The 4,991-nt window shown below is 36.1% G+C and overlaps 1 pseudogene; it reads left to right on the top strand.

The window, feature by feature from the left end:
• The window catches only part of LOC125646339 (alpha-1,6-mannosyl-glycoprotein 4-beta-N-acetylglucosaminyltransferase-like), a 10,368-nt pseudogene extending 6,366 nt beyond the window's left edge, over positions 1 to 4,002 (top strand).
• Positions 4,003 to 4,991: the final 989 nt, after the last annotated feature.

Genomic DNA, 4,991 nt, shown 5'->3' with positions numbered 1-4,991 from the left:
CAAATCTAGTCCTATGTATGGGACTCAAAGCGTAGCAGTGACGGTTCCTTATCGCGCAAACTTCGTATAGATACAAAGGTTAAATGAATCCAATGTGAGTCAATTACATGAAAGGTGATGATAACGAACAGTGATCAATCTCATAACTCCTACAAGCAATACAAAATACATATGTATACTGGTTTCAAATGGTTAGAACGTTCGCTTCGTGACCGGAAGATCGTGGATTCGAGCTCTGATCACAACTTAGCCGCGTTAAACCTAAGAAGTAAGCATAGATATGTGACTACTCTAATTGAGAGTATAAGGTCTTTCGGATAAAACCTTAAAAACCGAGATCCCTGTCGCAACAGGCGGTGATTATGGCCTACACAATGTTTCAGTACATGCAGACGGAATTTGTAGACTGTGCTGTTTCAGTATTATTTCTTTACATAGATATTGACACCAATTACCTGAGCCACGAAAGTGTGATGATACAGAGGACCCAGTCTACCAGCCCTAGCGACAACAGTAACACAACTGAAGTAAGTATCAATCTGCCAGCCCTAGTGACAACAGTAATACAACTGTAGTAAGTATCAATCTGCCAGCCCTAGTGACAACAGTAATACAACTGTAGTAAGTATCAATCTGCCAGCCCTAGTGACAACAGTAATACAACTGTAGTAAGTATCAATCTGCCAGCCCTAGTGACAACAGTAATACAACTGTAGTAAGTATCAATCTGCCAGCCCTAGTGACAACAGTAATACAACTGTAGTAAGTATCGGACGAAAAAAAAGCTCTCACAAGTGAAATGTGGTTAAGGAGCAATCGAGAATAATGTCATCCATTATCTCCCCTGTCTCTGATACTGTGTAGCAGCCTTGCAGTAGTTGTCAAATCATGTCAAATTACTTTATATTATTGAGTAAAATAATTGTCAATCTTCAGGGTTTTTTTATTTGATAACCTTAAGGAATGCGAGTGAACATTTTCGCCGTGTTTTGGTCTGTAAACATGTTCCCTCCAGTGAAACAACAACAGTTTTGGTATAAATTTGCTAAATGACAATTTATAATACCTGTGTTTCACGGGGGGGGGGGGGGGGGGGGTTAAACCAATTTTGCGTTTTCCATTGATTTCTATGGTGAAATACGTGATTTGAACCCACATTTTGTCGAATAATCAACTTTTATGAAAATCCATATAGATATCTATACTATCATAAATAATTAATTAAAATTGATAACTTTTAAAAATTGAGCAGAAGGTAGGCGGCGAGACAATACTATCGTTCTTGTTTTTAAAACTACATTGTCTTTCAGTTCCACTTTGTAATCCGTGGGCATCAGTGTTTAAGAAACACCGCTTGTTTTGTTTATGATTTTGCATATTATTAAACAATCGAACTGCTGTGATGTTTAGTGTTTACGGCAGTTTTATTTTCAAATTTAAATATGGCTAAAGTTTGGCGATGCTTCACTTAGGACAATTAGATAAAGGTTTTGGAAAATAGACACTCGGGGAGTGCAAAAAACGCCATCTGTATCAATGGAGTTTTGAATCTTGCTGAGTGTATATTGTACAAAAATCTGTACACTGAAGTACATGTATGTTACAGTTTTAGTAATCATTCGATCTATGCTGTTGATATTGATACAAAATCAAATAGGAAGAAATGCTGATTATTTGCATGTTTCTCTTATTACTAAATAAAAGAAGCATTATAGGTCAATGAAGGAATAAAACAGTTTTTGTATAGCTTCTTTTGGTATCACAATAGGGGAGACGAACAGGGGACTGATACCAAAGAAGCTATGAATAATTGTAGATTAGTCAGCTAACCATGTGCCGTCAATATGAGTTTTGTACGTCCCGTCTAAGTTTTACATAGGTGGTCTCTTTAGTTGATGAAAGTGTAATTGACAAATAGCTATAAAATATTCCCAAAGCTACTCGAAATTGATTTTGAAAGACAAAGTGTATTGATTTTCAAACCTACTAGTCATGCATGTTGAATGGTAGTATTGATTATTAATCATGAAAGAACATGTATACCTAAAGGTGAATAAAGCTAACCATTATCACATCGCAAACAGAAATTAAAGAGAAATGTAATTCTTTGAAAATTATCGAATTAATTTTCTGTCTGTGTCGTTGCTTTGAAGGATGATATTCCTGAACAGGAAGCACATGAATTGGACCGTAGGCTACTACAAGACATGTACTTCAAAATAAATCACGAAGAAGCATTGCTGTATGGAAAGTTTAGGAGGAATAAAGGTGTGTTAATTAACGGTCATGTTATGTTTCCATTAGAGTATCTTCCAACTATACACAATAAAATAATGTTCTCACTTTCCCTCCCATTATAGTGAGTTTAAAAAACTTGTTTAAACGTCATATAATCGAAGATTTGAAGAGAACAAAATGTGGTTTGGAATCTTGTAAAGCTGTTGTTTTAATGTTGCTGTAAAATCAACAGGTTTCCTGACGATTGGGTTACCATCTGTAAAGCGAAAGGATGTTTCCTATTTAGAAACAACACTGACGTCATTGGTGACGCATACACTCCCTCATGAACGGGAGAAAGTGGTGATTGTCATTTTTCTAACAGACAGTAACCATACATGGGTGGTGGATAGAGCAAAAGAAATATACAAACAATATCGAGACCACGTGGAGTCCGGCTTCATGCAAATTGTTCATCCTCCACACATAGCGTACCCAAACTTTCAATATTTGGAGAGAAAATTTAATGACACCCAAGCAAGGGTGGCTTGGAGAAGTAAACAGAATTTGGACTATTCCTACCTCATGACGTACAGTAGAAATATGTCAAAGTACTATCTTCAACTGAGGATGACGTCATCACTACCACAGGTTATCTTTCGAAGATAAAGGCGTTTATTAGTCGTAATTTACAGAAGACCTGGCTCTTTCTTCGTTTTTCTGGATTAGGTTTTATTGGCGTGCTCTTCAAGAGTTCAGATTTACCAAAACTAGCGGAGTTTTTGCTGGTACTCTACGACGAAAACCCCGGTGATTTGTTGATTAACGAACTCAAGCGCATAAAAGGGCAAAAAAAGGAGATCCGCTCGAGACCTTCGTTGTTTCAGCATCTTGGTTTAGTATCATCTTTACAAAATAAAATTCAAAAGATCCAAGATAGAGATTTTCCAGGTTACGTAAAACGTAATACCATACAGCGGAGATTAGGTTCTAAAAATCCGGAAGCAGAAATTTATACGAACATGGCAAGTTATAAGACTTTTCAAGCAGAAGCAGCTTACTACCCAGAAAATGTTGATGATTACTTCTGGACTGCGTCTCATAAAAATGGAACATTTTATAGAATTATTTTTAAAAATCCACTAAATATCACATCCCTCTCTATAAAAAGCGGTCACTCAAAGCATCCAGAAGACAAAGTGACGTCAACATCAATCAGTGCATCGTCTGTTGTCAAAACCTACGGTGAAAAATGTTTAAATAGAATCAAAATAGGGTCATTTACGGACGGTGAGTTTACTTTAAATGTAACTCATCAAGCCATTCCACACAACGTAAGGTGTATATCCATTGACATTCATGAGGACCGGGACACATGGGTGATTTTAAGGGACATCGTGGTAAAGACGTCAAGATGATTATCGGGTTATCCTTAGGAATCTGGTTTGATGAGTGGTGGCCTTCTTACTCCCACCACTACCCATGAGATTGCCTTTTCAGGCTTTATATATTATTTTCCTTATCATGTCTTTCAATTCGTTGTGTTCTTAAACAAAAGAGGTTATGATAATTAATCACGCCTTAATAATCATGCATGTTATTGTCATGTCATTGAGGGATTTTCACCGATATGGTAAGTTAATGCAAAACATTATACAGTGTATTACACCAAATTACTTAGATTTCTCAGCCTGTTATATTCATAGTTTGACGGGCACTACATCATCGAAGCAAGACACATACACATGTGCTGCATAGTTTTGCAAATAAATCGTATACAAAGTGTTGTGTAGTTAACCTAACTGAGGTGAAAGGTGTTTTAAGGAGGTATGCTACACCAGAAAAATTTGATATTATGGATAAAAAGTGGAGGATACGTACAACAATATTTTGGAAATAAAAACTTTCAAATTTAGTCAACAAATGCAGTTTTAATTGAAAGCAATTTGAGAAAAATTTATAAACCTGTTGTACTCGAACACGAGATCTACAGTTCCGCAGTCGACGTGCTTACCTACTGAGCTACTCAGCTTGGCGAGAAATTTTTTAATGAATAGACAAATATTGCTGATATTTATATTTTCATCAATGTTTTAAGAGGACGTCAGCCATTATGACGATGTAGAGTACCTCCTTAAATAACTGCATACATACGAAATGTCGAGTAATACGGCTACACGTCTACCATCAAATGTATTGTATTGTATTGTTTATTGACCAAGAACCATACAGTTCATAGGTATAAAGTATATACAACAACTTATACAATGAAATGATAACAAAACATAATATATCATACTGATGGACATGGACAGAATAGATACTGAGGATAATCTTATAATAACTGAGATCTAATAGATGAACATTTATATAAGTATTTACCAAGTTTACATAATTCGGTAATATTTCCAGTTCGATAAGCTTGAAAGTGGGCGGGTGTTTATGATAAATATAGAATATCACACTCTAATGTTGATCTCGGACCTGGGATTGGCCCCGAGATCACTCGAGGGGCAATCCCAGGTCCGAGATCAACATTAGAGTGTGATATTGTTTATATCATATACCTAAAACACAACAAGTTGATAAACATTTTTTTTTAAATTGGGGGGGGGGGGGGGGGGGGTCATTGACCCAAACATAAATACATGGTATACTGTACAACGATATTTGACTATTTCAATCCTTCAGAGAGTTTACTTTAATGGTTACGTTTCCAGTACTATTGACATTGTGAAACATGCTAAAGTCTGGGTTTTGTAGCTTTATTCCAT

This window comes from Ostrea edulis, chromosome 6 (genome assembly GCF_947568905.1).
Source record: "Ostrea edulis chromosome 6, xbOstEdul1.1, whole genome shotgun sequence".
Taxonomy (NCBI): domain Eukaryota; kingdom Metazoa; phylum Mollusca; class Bivalvia; order Ostreida; family Ostreidae; genus Ostrea; species Ostrea edulis.
This window is presented reverse-complemented; position numbering and strand designations above follow the sequence as displayed.